Here is a 17,396-nt window from a genome sequence, read left to right as displayed (position 1 = left end):
CACACACCACACACACACACCACACACACCACACACACACACCACACACACACACCACATACACACACCACACACACACACCACACACCACACACCACACACACCACACACACACACCACACACACCACACACACCACACACACACACCACACACACCACACACCACACACACCACACACACACACCACACACACCACACACACACACCACACACCACACACACCACACACACCACACACACACACCACACACCACACACACCACACACACACACCACACACACCACACACACACACCACACACACACACCACACACACACACCACACACACACACCACACACCACACACCACACACCACACACACGCACACACACCACACAGCACACATACACCACACACACCACATACACACACACCACATACCACACACACACACACTTTGGGGGCGGGGGTGGAATGCGCCGTAAGAGGCCCGCTGCACTGCCATTATCTGAACGTCTGTGATGTTGGGATTACTGGTGATGTGCACCCAAATGAAGAGCTGGGATGCCATGTCTTTTGTTTAATATATTTTTATTGATTTCAGACAGAAAGGAAGAACCATGGACCGGCCGCCTCCTGCACGCCCCCCACTGGGGATGGAGCCCGCACCCCGGGCCTGTGCCCTGAGCGGGATCGAACCCCGACCTCCTGGTTCCTAGGTCGATGCTCAACCCCTGAGCCACGCCGGCCGGGCCCAGAAGGAATGTTGAAACCCAACAGGACCCAGCTCTCAGCCAGGGCTCCCGGCTCAGCGTCTCACAGCAGCCCAGGCCCACGCGAAGGGAGGCCGTGCTTCCCGCCTGGGGACGACCACGGAGGGGCTCCCAGCCCAGGGACAGGGAACCCCCAGGCCCCAGCAGTGGGGCCCCAGGGCCGCTCCCCACCGACACCCGAGAGGACCTCACCCCCATCGGCCCCGGAGGCCCCTGGGGAGGCCCTGCCAGCTTCTGAGAGGAGGCTCAGAAGGCACCGAGCATCCGACCAGAGGCGGCGAGGACGGGACTGCCTGGCCCTGGCCGGTGTGGCTCAGTGGGTAGAGCATCGGCCTGCGGACTCAAGGGTCCCGGGTTCGATTCCGGCCAAGGGCATGTACCTTGGTTGCGGGCACATCCCCAGTGGGGGGCGTGCAGGAGGCAGCTGATGGATGTTTCTCTCTCATCGATGTTTCTAACTCTCTATCCCTCTCCCTTCCTCTCTGTCAAAAATCAGTAAAATATATACTTTTTTTTTTTTTTAAAAATGACTTACTTGATCTTGCCTCTGAGCGGTGCGGGTGGGAAAAACAGGCGACGGACTCCTCTCACAAGAAAAGCTCCATTTATCTTTGAATTCGACTTTTTCTTTTTCTTTTCTTTTTTTCTTCTTTTTTTGGCATTGCCGTCCACTTCAGCACCTCCATCGGTTCCGTCAAACTCTCAAACGTGAAAATAAGCTGGAGACGGAATCCCTGCGAAACAAGGGCTCGGTCAGGGGCGAGAGCAGAGGGCTGGCCCCGACCTGTGAACCAGGAGGTCAGGGTTCCGTTCCCACTCAGGGCACAGGCCCGGGTTGCGGGCTCCATCCCCAGTGTGCGGGGGCGTGCGGGAGGCAGCCGATAGATCCGTGATTCTCTCTCATCATGGATGTCACTCTCTCTCTCCCCCCTCTCCCTTCCTCTCTGACATCATCCTATAGAATAAAAGCGTCCTGTGCTAAGTGTCTGACCTTTCCGTGGACCGCCCGACCGGTCGCTATGATGCACACTGACCACCGGGGGGCAGACGCTCCCACCGGTAGGTCAGCTGGCTGCTGGGGTCTGGCCGAGGCCGAGGGACCCCGCCAGTGCACGAACCGGTGCACCGGGCCTCCGGTATAGAAATAAATAGATACAAAATACGCCTGTGATGGCCACCACTTTCAGAGCGTTCCCTGTACCCCTTCTCATGAACAGCTCAGCAGGACACAGGCCCTGAGTGGACATGACAGTTGGACACTCACACAGGCTGTGGCCAAAGAGAGAAGAGGGGAAGCTCCATGGCTTTTACCCTCCGGCCGGCCTTCCGTCACCCGCAGCAGCGGATCCGAATCTCTCACATTTTTTTTCCCCAAGTTGGGGGGCGATCCACACCGCTGTGTACATGGAGGTGCCAGAACAGAAGCGCCCCAGCAGGTGGCCTTTCTATGCAGGGAGGGACTTGTTGGGCCGGGAGATGCGCCCCTACAGGTGTGCCCACGTGCTGCCAGGCAACCAGCCAGGGACACCCCACGCTGGGCTCGGGAGGGGACGCTGGGGGCCTCGCGGGGAGCGGGGAGCCTCTTGGAGCGAACAGGCTCGGAACACAGCCCAGCGGCTTTGGCAAAGGCACCCAGACCCGTTCTCCGGGACCTTGCTCTGTTTGGCTCGTCCCGGGGACTGTGGCACTAGCATGCGCTCCCGGTACCTCGCTCAGTGAACAGTGTTCTCACAGCGGAACAGGGTCCTGGGAGAGGCACAGCGAGCGGTTGGCGCCAGGCCCCGGGGAGTCCGGCTTCCCCTCCCCGCCTCCCTCGGAGCTCCAGGAGCCCAGGGTGACCCCCGGCTGGGCCACGCGCTCTCCTCCCGAGTGGCTCGCCCAGCCTGGGGACGGGGCACCGGGGGCTCCCCCAGACCAGCCCCCCACCCTCTTCCCCTGCCCTGCGCTCTCACGCCCAGAGTCTGGGAGGAAAGCGCGCGACTTGCCGGAGACCCAGGGCCAGGGACCCGGCGTGGAGGAAGCGCCTGGGAGCTGTCCATGGTGGCGCGGCGCCTGGGCACGCGTCGCCGCGGGCTCCCACCCCTCCTTCCCCCTCCACCCCGGGTGCGCCAGCCCGCCCGCCCCCGGCTCGCTCGCTCTCTCTCTCTCTCTCTCTCCAGACCGACCGCCGGAACGGAGAGAGTCGCTCCGGGCTCACCAGCTCCGGGACGGGGCGGCAGCCAGGCCCTGGCTCACACCTCAAAGGGTCCGTTCCAAAGGGAGTTCTCACCTGTGGGCAGCGCTGGCCGCAGGGAGCAGGACTCGGGACCGCACATCCGGCAGCTGGCAGCGCGTGGCGTTGGGCTCCGGGGGCCGCCGAGGTGCGCTGAGAGCGAGTCCGCGGCTGGGCACCTGGGCGCACGCACCGAGCGCCTTTCTTGGGGGCACGTGCGCCCCACGGGTCCGTCCGCTCCGGAAGGTCTCCGGCCCTCGATCCCGGAGCCGCGCGCGCTGGAGACCCGGCCTGCGCTCCGCCGGGTCCCGGCCTGGCCTTCCGACCTAAGCCGGCCTTTCCCGGAGCCGCCGTGCCTTGCCAGGAACCACCGAACCCTCCTCCAGAGATGCCAGCTTGGAGCCCCGACTGCACATCCGCGGGGGCCCTCGTGTCTTCTACGGTTCAGTGGCCTCCACCCCACCACCCTGCTCGTAGCCTGGCGCCGTCCGGGAGGAGGAGTGGGGGGGGGGGGGGCCAGAGAGGAGCCGGTGCTCAGACCCGGCGGCGGCGGCGGCGGCGGCGGCGGCGCAGCGCAGACCCGTCTCCAGGCGCGCGCACCCCTGTGCGCAGCGCGAGCGGCTCCCGGGTCGTCCAGACTCCGCAACGGGACCCTGCGAGCAGGCTCCACCCGCAAACCCCCCGCTGAGGGCCGTCCTGGGTACGAGCCCAGCGACCCATCCAGGAGGGAGGGCTCTCTGGAAAGCCGGGGGTCTGCCCACCCCCCGCGCTGGATGCGCTCCAAGGGACAAGGCGCCCGGGCACCTGCCGCTGGCAAAGGGATCGCACGATCGATCCGCAGAGAAAAAAATCTCACCGAGGACGGGGACGGGAGGGCGTGCGCGGGGACAGACAGACAGACAGCACGGAGCAGACAAACAGGAGCCGATGCTGACGCGTGGAGCCGCCGGCTACCCCCGCCCCCCCCCCCCCTGCGCTCCCCTCCGAGGTGGGCAGCCTGCGCGCCCGCCCGCGCCCTTACCTCCCCGTCCGTCGGCCGCCCAGGCGGTGCCACGCCTCCCCAGCGGGGAGCGCAGAGGCCGGCGCGTCCGGCGGCCGCCGCGGGACGCAGAGCTCCGGGCCGCGGGCAGGCAGGGCTGGGGCGGGTCTGGGAAGCGGGGTTCAGGCCTGGCCGAGCTGCCCGAGGCTCCTGGCTCCTGGCTCTTGGCTCCTGGCTCGCGGGGCTCGGCTCGACCGACCTCTCCGCTGCGCTGCGCTCGCGTTTCCAACCGCCGCCGCCAGCGCCCGGCTTTATAGCTGCCGCTCGGGCAGCCAGAGCGCTGGCTCCTCCCCGGGCCCAGGCGCCCCGCCACCAGCCCGCCCCCCCGCCCCCCCTCCCGGGCTCCCTCCCGCCCGCGCCCCGGCCGGAGCCAGGCGCTCCGAGAAGGCTCGGCAGCCGCCGGGTGGGGGCGCTGGATCCCCGGCCTCGAAGCGGCCGGCTGGGCGCTGGGAGCGCAAATCCTGGCTCCAGGGTGGGAGGGTCGCGGCGCAAGGACAGAAAAATCCCCCCGCGCGCTGCTGGCTCCCCGGAGGAGGAGGCCACGGAGGAGAGAGAGACCCTCACAATCTTTTGTTTTAAAAAAATATATTTTATTGATTTTTTACAGAGAGGAAGGGAGAGGGATAGAGAGTCAGAAACATCGATGAGAGAGAAACATCGATCAGCTGCCTCCTACACACCCCCCACTGGGGAAGTGCCCGTAACCAAGGTCCATGCCCTTGACCGGAATCGAACCGGGACCCTTCAGTCCGCAGGCCGACGCTCTATCCACTGAGCCACACCGGCCAGGGCCATCTTTTTTTGTTTGTTTGTTTAACTGGTCAGGAAAGAGTGGCTTCACCCCACTGTGGGGAGCTCGCAGGCTCTCCCAGAGGCAAATGGCTGCCCTTTGATGGAAACCGGGTCAGACACGCGGGGGGTGTGGCTGTGGAGAAGGGTCATATACTGACCTCCGTGGGCCTCAGTCTCCTCCTCAGGGAAATGGGTTCTGTGACGCTTGCCCCGCAGGACAGCAGGGAGGACTCACAAGAGGCTGGGATGGTGGCGGGACCCAGCGCATAGTAGGTGCTCAGTGCGTGGGAATCCTTCCCAGGTGGGGACAGACCCGGATCCGCGAGGGTCAAAGGTGTCATCTCTCGCTACGTCTTGCAGAGTAAAGAAAGCCCCTGGTGAGGGGCCCGCACAGGCCCCGGGGGCACCCGGCCACTCGCCTGCTGTGCCGCCCAGGCCACCGCCCCGCCCTCTCTGGGTCTGCCTGTTGTCTGTGAAGTGAGGGCTTGGATACCAGGTCTTCCTTCCTCCTCCATTTTCTTTTTTTTGCAGCTCACAGCCGGGCCCCCTCACCTGTGTGGCCGGAGTCCCCTGAGGACACCCGACTCCCCTCCTTCCAGCCAGCCCGAGCCCGGGAGAACCGAGCCTGCAGGACGGTCTGCCTTCTGGGCTCACGCACCCGCTCCCTGAGGCCGCATCCGGGCTGCAGTCCGCCAGAGCCGCCTGCTGGGGTCTGGGCCTGCGTCCCTGGGCAGGCAGAGCCTCCATCCCCTGGCACAGCCTGAGCAGCCCGCCGGCCCTCCCTCCCTCCCTCCCTTCCTCCAGGACCCCGCCCTGAACCAGCTGGGTGAGAAGGCAGGCCCCTCCCCAGCCTTCCTTTCCAGCAAATTCAGTGGAACCAAGTGCCCTGGTTCCTTTAAAAATAGATTTTATGGCCTGACCGGTGTGGCTCAGTGGATAGCGCATCGGCCTGCGGACTAAAAGGTCCCGGGTTCGATTCCGGTCAAGGGCATGTACCTTGGTTGCGGGCACATCCCCAGTAGGAGGTGTGCAGGAGGCAGCTGATCGATGTTTCTCTCTCATCGATGTTTCTAACTCTCTATCCCTCTCCCTTCCTCTCTGTAAAAAAAAAAAAAAAAAACACACAATAAAATATATTTAAAAAATAAATAAATAAAAGTATATTTTATTCATTTCAGAGAGGAAGGGAGAGGGACCTAGAGAGAGAGAGAAGCATCCACGATGAGAGAGAACCATGGATCGGCTGCCTCCTGCACGCCCCCCATTACAATCTCCATCGAGCCCGCAACCCGGGCGTGTGCCCTTGACCGGGAATCGAACCCAGGATCCTCCCGTCCGCAGGCTGACGCTGTATCCACTGAGCCACACCGGCCAGGGCCCCTTTCCTTCCTGTAACAGGAGCCCCCCCCCACCCCCACACACACACACCAGAACCCACAGCCACGGGGGTGGCAGAGCACCTGGCTCAGCCTGGCACGGTGGGGCCACGCTCCGGCCTGCCCTCGCCCGTGGAGGGGGCAGGCGTGGGGCCGACTCCCCAAAGGGCTCTGAGAAATGCTTCGTCATGTTTTTCCGAGGCCCTCGCATTCCTCTCGCTTTATCTGCAGCCAGTGCCCCCCGGGGAGCAGAGCAATGCTGATGAGTTGCAGGCGGGCTCGGCGTGTCCGCAGCCAGATTCCTCGGCCCGGCCGCCCCGCGCCCCCACTCAGCGCCCGTGATGGACGGGCTGTGGCGGGGAATTCTCCGGCGGACGGATGCTGACAGCGCACACCCACCCCGGCCCGCTCCCCCTCCACCCCAACGCTCGCTCTTCGAAGAGCAGATCCAGGAGCCGGGACGCCCCGTAAGGTGGGACCTGGCCCCGTCCTTCCCCAGCGGGGCAGCCCCCTCCACAGCCCGGCCGCCGGCTCCCGGCTCCCCGCCCAGCTGCCCGCGCGCTGCATTCCCACATCCACGTCTGTCCCTGGCTGCAGAGCCACCGCCCTCCCTCTACCTGCTGGCCGACCAGCCAGCAGCCTGCCCTGGACCTGGGAAAGGCTGGCCCAGGCCTCCGGCTCCGTCCACCCAGCCTGGGGTCTGGTTTTTTCCCAGGGAGACGTCAGGCCACGCCTGCGGGGACCTGGGGCGCGGAGAGGTGGGGTGAGGAGCGAGGGGCCCCCACAAACACACAAGACCTCAGGCCCGGATGGCTGGCTCTCCTAGGAGAAGAGGGTCCCCGGTCGCCGGCATTTTCAATGCCACCTGCAGGGGTCGCCCTTGCACACGGAGCCTGACGCTGGCATCTGGGCAGGGAATTTCCCAGGCTGGGAGCTGGGGCCAGGTTTCCAGGCCTCGGAATGGGCCAGGTTCCGGTCTGGTTGAAGGCAGATGAGGTTGCCCGCCAGGAGGCCAGGCCTCACTTCCCGAGGGGAGGGGGGTCGGTGGGTGCTGGGATTGGGGGCCGGGAAGCCCCAGATCGCTGGCCAACCACCAGGAGCTCTGCACAAGGATTTCTGCATCTTCTTCTTCGAGCCCAGCATCGCCAAAGAGAAAGGACGTTCCCCCCCTGCGGTGTGGCTCAGTGGGTAGAGCGTCGGCCTGAGGCCCGAAGGGTCCTGGGTTCGGTTCCCGGTCAAGGGCACCTGCTGGGGGTTGTGGGCTCGATTCCCAGTGGGGGCGTGCAGGAGGCAGCCGATCCGTGATTCTCTCTCAACATGGATGTTTCTCTCTCTCTCCCTCTCCCTTCCTCTCTGAAATCAATAAAATCAACACTAATAAAAGAGAAAAATGGTAATTGGCATACGAGCTACCCTTTTCATTGGCTAATCAGGGCTATATGCAAATTAACTGCCAACTAAGATTGGCAGTTAACTGCCAACAAGATGGCGGTTAATTTGCATACGTAGGCACAATGCAGGGAGGCGAAAGGGAAAGCAGGAAGAAGCCCCCTGCCACTGACAGTGATCGGAAACCCAGGGGGGAGCTAAGAGCTGGGGGGCAGGGCGCCTTTTCCGCCCTGGCCAGTGATAGCAGGAAGTAGGGGTGGAGCCAGCGATGGGAGCTGGGCACGGTCGAAGCTGGCAGTCCCGGGAGCTAGGGGTCCCTTGCCTGGGCCTAAAGCGAAGCCCACGATCGCGGGGCCGCTGCAGCTGCGGGTCCCCGCTGCCCGGCCGGACGCCTCAGCCAGAGACATCCTGCAGGGGCGGAGCCCACGCGATCGCGGTGCGCCTGCTGCCACTGCAGGTCCCCGCTGCCCGGGCCGGACGCCTAGGCCAGAGGCGTCAGGCCTGGGCAAGGGGCTGATCCTGCAATTGGAGGGTGATGGGGGTCAACGCCTGAGGGCTCCCAGTATGTGAGACGAGGCAGGCTGGGCTGAGGGACACTCCCCCCCGCCACCCAGTGCACGAATTTCGTGCACCGGGCCCCTAGTATATATATAATACATGTTAACCTGTGTGTGATGATTTCACATCACAGACTCTTTTTTCTAAATGCAGAAAGCATACGTGCTCAGAGGGAAGGTAGGGGAGGGTGGGGGGGAAGGGGAGAGATCAACCAAAGGACTTGTATGCGTGCCTATAAGCCTAACCCATGGACACAGACACCAGGGGGGTGAGGGCATGAGTGGGGGGGTAGGGGGGCAATGGGGGGATAAGGACACATATGTAATACCTTCATCAACAGAGAAAAAAATTTAAGAAAAGAAGAAATCATCAAGGAAATTGGAAATATTCTGAACTAAGTGAAAATGGAAAGTACTAAATAAATAATGCGCAACTAAAAAAGAATATATTTTTTTAATCTTACATGTTCCTTGCAAAAGAACTTTGAAAATTCAGATCACGGACAAAGGAGACTTCACCTCATTGCAGCATCATGCCCGCACCTTACAAAAAGCTTGATAAATAGAGAAAAAGGGGGAAATTGCTTCTCACCAAGGATCGGCTCTGTCGATGTCAGTATACGTCCGTTTCCATGTATGTACAGGCCGCATGTGATTATAGATGCACAGATGCACACATGTATGTAAGCTTTCCGTAAACAGTTGGCGTGGCTCAGTGGTTGAGCGTCGACCTGTGAACCAGGAGGTCAGGGTTCGATTCCCGGTCAGGGCACAGGCCCAGGTGGCGGGCTCCATCTCCAGTGTGGGGCGTGCAGGAGGCGGCCGATCCATGATTCTCTCTCATCATGGATGTTTCTCTCTCTCTTCCTCTCCCTTCCTCTCTGAAAGCAATAATAATCTATATTTTTAAAATAGTTGGATGTTTAGCTCAAAATCTTTCTCCCCAGGCTGCACACCCGGGAAGGCAGAGGCCGGCCCTTGAGGTCACGCCCACAGTGTCCAACAGTCAGTCAGTGAGCAGGAGGGGTCTACACTGGGAACAAGTGGGCACACGGGGGAGCCTTTATAGTTAAAACAGAACCCTTACACCTGGAATTCGGGGGCGGGAGTGGGGGTCCAGGGGTTCCTAAACATTTTGCAAAGAGGCTCAGCTTTGCACACAGAGAGAGGCAGATTAATACTACGCCGCCGTACGCATCCCACTGGCTACACCCCAAGAGCTCGGGGCGGGGGGTGCAGGACACATCCTCGCCTCATACATCACTGATAAGAGTGCAAACGGGTACCACCGCGGAGGGCGACCCGCCAAGATGTACGAAAATGTCTGACTCAGGAATTCCACTCCCAATAGCTTAGCCTATAGGAATATTTGCGCAGTGGAGGAAGTGACAGCCTTGTCCGTTGCAACCCTATTTGTAATAGGGAAAATACTAAAAAAGAGGAAAGGGCCTACGTGCCTAGTCATGGGCTGATTAAATGATGCTACATCCATGCAAGGGAATGCTACGCAGTTATTTTCATAAAGAATCATGATAGCCCTAACCGGTGTGGCTCAGTGGATAGAGCGTCGGCCTGCGGACTGAGGGGTCCCAGGTTCGGTTCCGGTCAAGGGCATGTACCTCGGTTGCGGGCACATCCCCAGTGGGGGGTGTGCAGGAGGCGTCTGATCGATGTTTCTAACTCTCTATCCCTCTCCCTTCCTCTCTAAAAAATTAATAAAATATCTTTTTAAAAAAAGAATCATGATAAATGTATGTACCAAAACGAAAACTTAAAGTGCAAAGGGATGTGTGTAGCAAGCTACCAATTGTCCGAAAGGAAAACATATTTATTTATAAATACACTAGAGGCCCAGTGCACGAAATTCGCAGCCCCGCCTCCCACCCACTGGTCATTCCGGAAGGTTGTTCCGCCGTCCGGTCTAATTAGCATATTAGCTCTTTATTATATAGGACTAGAGGCTCGGTGCATAAAATTCATGCACAGGGTGGGGGGGGGTGTCCCTCAGCCCGGCCTGTAGCCTCTCCAATCCAGGACCCCTGCGGGATTGGGCCTAAACCGGCAGTCAGACATCCCTCTTGCAATCCGGGACCTCGGGCTCCTAACTGCTCACCTGTCTGCCGGCCTGATCCCCCTAACTGCTCTCCCCTGCCGGCCTGATCCCCCTAACTGCTCTCCCCTGCCGGCCTGATCCCCCTAACTGCTCTCCCCTGCCGGCCTGATCCCCCTAACTGCTCTCCCCTGCCGGCCTGACCACCCCTAACTGCTCTCCCCTGCCGGCCTGATCGCCCCTAACTGCTCTCCCCTGCCGGCCTGATCCCCCTAACTACTCTCCCCTGCTGGCCTGACCTCCCCTAACTGCCTCTGCTGCGGCCCTGCCACCATGGCTTTGTTCCGAAGGACTTCCGGAAGGTCGCCCGGAAGATGTTTGGTCTAATTAGCATATTGCCCTTTCATTAGTATAGATAATAATCTAGCCCTGGCCAGCTGGCTCAGTGGGTTGGAGTGTCATCCCGTACACCAAAATGTTGTGGGTTCGATTCCTGGTCGGGGCACGTACAGGGGGCCACGGATAGATGTTTCTCTCTCACACTGATGTTTCTCTCTCTCTCTCTCTCTCTCTCTCTCTCATCAATAAACATCTCCTCAGGTGAGGATTTAAGAACATTTTTTAAATAGTAACAAGCATTGGCAAACTGTTGGAGAGATTGTACGCAGGGACGAGAGTGGGAAATAACTGGGCTTTCTTCAAAAAATTGCCCTGCCCCAACAATCCCACTTCGGGGAACAAGGCCACAGGAATGGAAAGCAAGGCGCTGAGGAGACAGCTGAGCACCCATGCTCACGGCAGCGTCATTGATGACAGCCAGAAGGGCCCATCAGCAGAGGCATGGATACGCAACGGGCGGTATGTCCATTCAGTGGGCTACTATTCAGCCTCAAAAATAAGACACACCCACCCCCGTTGGTGTGGCTCCTTGGTTGAGCATCCACCTAGGAACCAGGAGGTCACGGTTCGATTCCCGGTCAAGGGCACAGGCCCGGGTTGCGGGCTTGATCCCCAGTGGGGGGCGTGCAGGAGGCAGCCGACCCATGATTCTTTCTCATCATTGATGTTTCTCTCTCTCTCTCTCTCTCTCTCTCTCTCTCTCTCTCTCTCTCTGTCTCAGCGGAGAATAAAACACCATGTTTCTATGAAGGACAGCAGCTAATACTCATCACTGCTCTGTGTGTCCTGGGCCCAGGGAGTCCTGTTTGGGGGGACTGGGGAGACAGTGTAGCTGTCTGCTTCCTCTTGTGGCTTTGAAAGAAAGTGAATGTGTTTAGCCCCGACCGGTGTGGCTCAGTGGATAGAGCGTCGGCCTGCGGACCGAAGGGTCCCGGGTTCGATTCCGGTCAAGGGCATGGACCTTGGTTGCGGGCACATCCCCAGTGGAGGGTGTGCAGAGGCAGCCGATCGATGTTTCTCTCATCATCGATGTTTCTAACTCTCTCTCCCTCTCCCTTCCTCTCTGTAAACAATCAATAAAATACTTTTTTTTTTAAAAAAAGAAAGTGAATTACTCATTCACGGGGTAACGAGGCCAACACCCACAAAGGGCTTGAGCTGGTGTGTTCTGCAAAAGACGTCACAGAGAAAACAGAAATAAAAAAGGAGCCCGCCGGGGTGAGGGGGCGGGGGGAGAAGACATTTGCCGACAGGAAAGAAAGGGTTCGTGTCCCTAACAGATGACTAATCGCCAGGAGAAGGAAAGGGACAGAGCGATCGGACGGGCGCGGGCGGGCGCCACACACGGCCGTGTCTGTGAGGCGCCCCTTGTTCTCCTGAGCAATCACAGACCCGACATTTCACAACCACCGTCTGTTTACTTTTTCTCTCTTAATCCTCCCCCGAGGACATTTTCCCGTTGATTTTTAGGGAGAGCGGAAGGGAGGGGGAGAGACAGAGGGAAACATCGACGTGAGAGAGACACCTCGATGGGTCGCCTCCTGCACGCGACCCGACCAGGGCCCCGGGCCGGGGAGGAGCCTGCAGCCGAGGTCCGTGCCCTGGACCGGAATCGAACCCGGGACCCTTGGGTCCGCCGGCCGACGCTCTATCCACTGAGCCACACCGGTTAGGGCTGGTAAGCTTTTTAAAAATATATATATATATATATTTTTAATTGGTTTCAGAGAGCAAAGTCTGAAAGTGATGATGATGGGCAATTACCTCGTCAAATATTAAACAAACTCCTTCAAATCAATACTTGTATCTCTAGGTCCCCGATATGCTCCCGTGACGAGTTCTGTGTGATGATGACGGCCAAGGATGTACTAGGAACAGTCCCTCCGTGTCCTGTGCCCGTTGGCCTCATGGCTCCGTTATCCTATATAATAAAAGGCTGATAGGCAAATTGTCCCTGACCCGGAGTTCAACCCGGAGTTTGACCAGGGGGTGGGGTTGGCCGGCCAACCGCCCGTGGCCCCACCCCCCGGCCGACACCGCCCCTGATCGGCCCCCCACCCCGATTGGCGGTGGGGCCAGCCAGCCTACTTTCTACGGCCCCTCCCCCCAGCCGGCCCAGCCTGATCGCCCAGATCAGGGCGGACCAGCTGGACCCCCCATCTGTGCATGAATTCGTGCACCGGGCCTCTAGTGAAGTATATTTTTACATCATATGCTTTACAATCTTCCCCCCTCCCCCCAGTTTGTCACTAGGTTAGGCTATTTTTTTTACTAAGCAACTTGTGTGTGTGTGGGGATAAGAGGTTTTTATTTGTTTATTTCAGACAGGAAGGGAGAGGGAGAGAGAGAAACAACAATGAGGAGAGAGAATCATGGACCGGCTGCCTCCTGCATGCCCCACACTGGGGATCGAACTCACAACCCAGGCCTGTGCCCTGATTGGGAATCGAACTGTGACCTCCTGGGTCATAAGTCGATGCTCAACCACTGAGCCACGCCGGCCGGGCACAACTTGCACACCCTATATAATAAAAGGCTAATATGCAAATTGACCTATCAGTGGAACAACCGGTCGCTATGACGTGCACTGACCACCAGGGGGCAGACGCTCAGCCAGAAGCCGGGCTCAGGGCTGGTGAGTGCAGTGGGCTCCCGGCCTTTGCCCCCTCCCCCGTACGAATGTCGTGCACTGGGCCTCTAATTCTTTTTTTTTTATATATATATTTTATTGATTTTCTACAGAGAGGAAGGGAGAGAGATAGAGAGTCAGAAACATCGATGAGAGAGAAACATCGATCAGCCGCCTCCTGCACACCTCCTACTGGGGATGTGCCCGCAACCCAGGTACATGCCCTTGACCGGAATCGAACCTGGGACCCCCGAGTCCGCAGGCCGACGCTCTATCCCCTGAGCCAAACCGGTTTCGGCTGGGCCTCTAATTCTTAATAAATCAGATCTAGACATCGACGCCTTGGTGGTCTCGAGCAGCAACGATAACAGCTCCGCTCTGGCGAGAACAGGGTGCTGGACCAGCCAGGGGGTGGGGGTGAAGGAAGGCCCTTCTCGACCCCAGAGCCTGGTGGGAGGGAGCCTCCCCGTCTGAAGACCCCTCGCCCGGAACCCCCTGTACCCGAGAAAGCCAGTGTCTCCGTCCTTTCCCCCGTCACATGCCTTGGCGGTGAGGATTCCCGCCCCGGCCAGTGTGGCTCAGTGGGTAGAGCGTCGGCCTACGGGCTGAAGGGTCCCGGGTTCGATTCTCGCTCAGGGCACAGGCCCGGGTTGCGGGCTCGATCCCTACTGTGGGGTGTGCAGGAGGCGGCCGATCCGCGATTCTCTCTCCTCATGGATGTTTCTCTCTCTCACTCCCTCTCCCTTCCTCCCTGACATGGATAAAAAATAAATACAAAAGTAAACAAGACTGCATGACCAGAGGAGGCCGCCCCGGGCACAGAGAGGCGCGTTGGTCAGCATGCTGCTGCACAGCTGGCTCCGGGCCTGGGTCTGGATGTGGGCAGAGGCAGGAGGGAGGGGCTGACAGTTGGCTGCCCGTGTGATCAGAGGACAACGTTATTTCGTCTTCCTGGTGTTTTCCAGGGAGAAATTCCTGGCAGCCACGTCGCTAGATAAGGCTTCAGATTTCAAGGGTGCTTTACAAAGTTCGTCCCCGTCTGGCGTGCAAGGTTAGCATTTATCTGGCCTGGCCGGTGTGGCTCATGCAGGGGGCAGCAGGTCCATGTTTCTCTCTCTCTCTCCCCCCTTCCTCTCTCTCTAAAAGCAATAAAAGATCTTTTAAAAAGAGAAAAAGAGCCCTGACCAGTGTGGCTCAGTGGATAGAGCGTCGGCCTGCGGACTCCAGGGTCCCGGGTTCGATTCCGGGCAAGGGCATGTACCTGGGTTGCAGGCACATCCCCAGTGGGGGGGTGTGCAGGAGGCAGCTGATCGATGTTTCTCTCTCATCGATGTTTCTAACTCTCTATCCCTCTCCCTTCCTCTCTGTAAAAAAGCAATCAAATGTATTTTTTTTAAAAAAAGAGAAAGGAAACAACAAAGATATATCTGAGTTCTTCCTTAAAAAAAAAAAAAAAAAGTGCCCATTTATCCAAAAGCTTTAGCACCAACAGGTCTTATGGCTTTAAATATTTGTATCAACTTTATGATTTAAAATGGCATTTTATCATTTAAATCCATTTGCAGGCAGTCCTCCGGTTACGTCAGACTCGGCGTTCGTCCTTTCGTGGTTACGTCGCCATCTCCCATTTATTTATTAAAAAGAAGTTCCGGCCCTGACCGGTGTGGCTCAGTGGATAGAGCGTCAGCCTGCGGACTGAAGGGTCCCGGGTTCGATTCTGGTCAAGGGCATGCACCTGGGTTGCGGGCACATCCCCAGTAGGGGGCGTGCAGGAGGCAGCTGATCGGTGCTTCTCTCTCATCGATGTTTCTAACTCTCTCTCCCTCTCCCTTCCTCTCTGTAAAAAATCAATAAAATATATATATTTTTAAAAGTTCTGTCATTTCGACATATGTACCTATATGCTTTGTGTTTTTTATTATTTATTTACCACCAGGAAAGGTCAGGAATTGTTATCTTTTACATTTTTTTTACTGTTTCCGTTCATGGCAGCTGTGTCAGCGCTCCGTGTGACGTAGGTGCTTATGCACATGGGTTCCGACGTACGGCGAAAATCGCGTCATGTCGCGCCGTAGGAACGGATCCCCGACGTCACGCGAGGACCTGCTGTATTTGATACTAGAGGCCCAGTGCACGAATTGGTGCATGGGTGGGGGCCAGCCGGCCCGCCCTGATGCGGGGGGTGGGGGGGCGCCAATTGGGCTGGGCAGGCTGGGGGAAGGGCTGCGGGCAGTTGGCCGGCCGGCCCCACCCCCTGGTCGAACTCCCGGTCAAGGGGACCAGGTGCCTATTAGCCTTTTATTACGTAGGATTTGTATTCACTCGATGGTTTGCTTAAGTCTGAAAGTGCTGATGATGGGCAGTCACCTCTTCAAATATTAAACAAACTCCCTCAAATAGCTATCTTCGCCGACTCTGTCCTGCGAAATGCAGTTGCATTACTTGCCTCTCTAGGTCCCCGATATGCTCCCGTGACTGGTTCTGTGTGATGATGACGGCCACGGATGTACTAGGAACAGTCCCTCCGTGTCCTGTGCCCGTTGGCCTCATGGCTCCGTTATCCTATATAATAAAAGGCTGATAGGCAAATTGTCCCCTGACCCGGAGTTCAACCCGGAGTTTGACCAGGGGGCGGGGCTGGCCGGTCAGCCTCGGGCGGCCCCTCCCCCCGGCTGGCCCGGCCTGATCGGCCCTGATCAGGGCGGGTCGGCTGGACCCCACCACCCGTGCATGAATTCGTGCACCGGGCCTCTAGTTAAGTTTATTTTTACGTCATCTGCCATATGCTTTACAATGTCCCCCCCCTCCCCAGTTTGTCACTAGGTTAGGCTATTTTTTTACTAAGCAACTGTGCTTAGTCATATGCTAATTAGACCGGACACAGCCATGGTGGCAGGGGCTGAGGCAGGGGCGGTTAGGGGCGACCAGGCCAGCAACGTGTGTGTGTGTGTGTGTGTGTGTGTGTGTGTGTGTGTGTGTAAGAGGTTTTTATCGGTTTTGTTTTAATTTCAGAGAGGAAGGGAGAGGGAGAGGGACAGAAACACCCATGATGAGAGAGAATCACGGATCAGCTGCCTCCCGCACGCCCCCCGCCACTGGGGCTGGAGCCCGCAACCCGGGCCGGTGCCCTGACGGGGAATCGAACTGTGACCGCCTGGTTCCTAGGTTGATGCCCCACCGCTGAGCCACGCCGGCCGGGCCCTGCTACGCCTTTTCTCTCTGAGCTTCTCCCCAAAGTCTTCTAAGTTCTGCCCGACGAAAGCCCGCCCGGCCCCTGAGAAAGGGAGCGAAGTGCATGAGCCCCAGGGGGTTCCTCCGAAACCGAAACAGAACGCGCTGCTCATCGTCCCTTTCTCGGGGGGAGGGAAGGAAGACACAGCCACGGGCTCCGGCTCCGATCCATGCACCCTTTATTCCGCGGCGTCCGAGCCACAGCGCGCGGACCGGCCGTCGACCGCGGTCCCGCCTGACAACGGTCTGAGGCTGACAGTACATTTAAGGCTTTTAAATTTGAGGGGAAGAAAAAGAGAAAAGAAATGAAAACAAAACCCCTCCAAACCCAAACCCAAACCCCCTACCAAGACGAGCAGCGTAGCAACGTTAAGCATCTCCCGTGTCGGGCGCGTAGGAGACGCAACTCCAGTGTCCAAACCCACGTCCCCGCTACACTAAGACGATGCGTTTCGTGGAATTTCAGGGACATCGGTTCTTCACAGCGTCCACGGCTGTTTGCTTTTTCTTCCTTTCTTGTTGTTTTTTTCTTCTTTTTTTTTGTCTTGGAAATGGTATAAAAATTTGTTTTTTAATAGCAAAACCTAGGAATAAAAACGTATTAACAAAATGTACTCAATCGTGTACATTACAAACGAGGAATCTGCAGTTCATTGATGGGTCCTGACGGGGGGTGGGGGGGGCGGGGGCCAGGGCCCATCAGGGATCTATGCACAAGGTCATGGCAAATACGGACGGGACTTCGTAAAAAGCTTACGGGGAGGGTCTGCCGGGAGGAAAAGGCCGGCCGGGCTCTGGTTAGAGGACCAACCCGACCATCAGCGCAGGAAAACTCTGGGAACGGAGTGATAAATGGAAACTTGAGGGGAAAAAACAAAAAAACAAAAAAAAACCCACCAGTTTCTTCTTGTTTAAGGACATTCCCCTGGTGGCTCCATGGTTCTAGTTGCTGAAGCTGGTCAGGG

At 58.4% G+C, this 17,396-nt stretch overlaps 3 protein-coding genes across 3 annotated transcripts in view; all 3 read right to left on the bottom strand.

Moving 5' to 3' along the window:
* The window catches only part of LOC132222766 (translation initiation factor IF-2), a 58,178-nt gene extending 56,723 nt beyond the window's left edge, over positions 1–1,455 (bottom strand). Inside the window, exon 1 of the mRNA XM_059677972.1 lies at positions 1,293–1,455. The gene's annotated coding sequence lies outside the window, so the exon portion shown is untranslated. The remainder of the gene's footprint in view (positions 1–1,292) is intronic.
* Positions 1–4,130, bottom strand: part of CEMIP (cell migration inducing hyaluronidase 1) — a 118,491-nt gene extending 114,361 nt beyond the window's left edge. The window contains exon 1 of the mRNA XM_059677963.1: positions 3,991–4,130. The gene's annotated coding sequence lies outside the window, so the exon portion shown is untranslated. The remainder of the gene's footprint in view (positions 1–3,990) is intronic.
* Positions 1–17,396, bottom strand: part of ARNT2 (aryl hydrocarbon receptor nuclear translocator 2) — a 173,021-nt gene that overhangs the window by 23,267 nt on the left and 132,358 nt on the right. The gene's annotated exons all lie outside the window — the stretch shown is intronic.

The sequence above is a fragment of the Myotis daubentonii genome, chromosome 21 (assembly GCF_963259705.1).
Source record: "Myotis daubentonii chromosome 21, mMyoDau2.1, whole genome shotgun sequence".
NCBI classification, from domain to species: Eukaryota; Metazoa; Chordata; class Mammalia; order Chiroptera; family Vespertilionidae; genus Myotis; species Myotis daubentonii.
The sequence above is the reverse complement of the archived record's forward strand: the minus strand, read 5'-3'. Positions and strand labels throughout refer to the sequence as shown.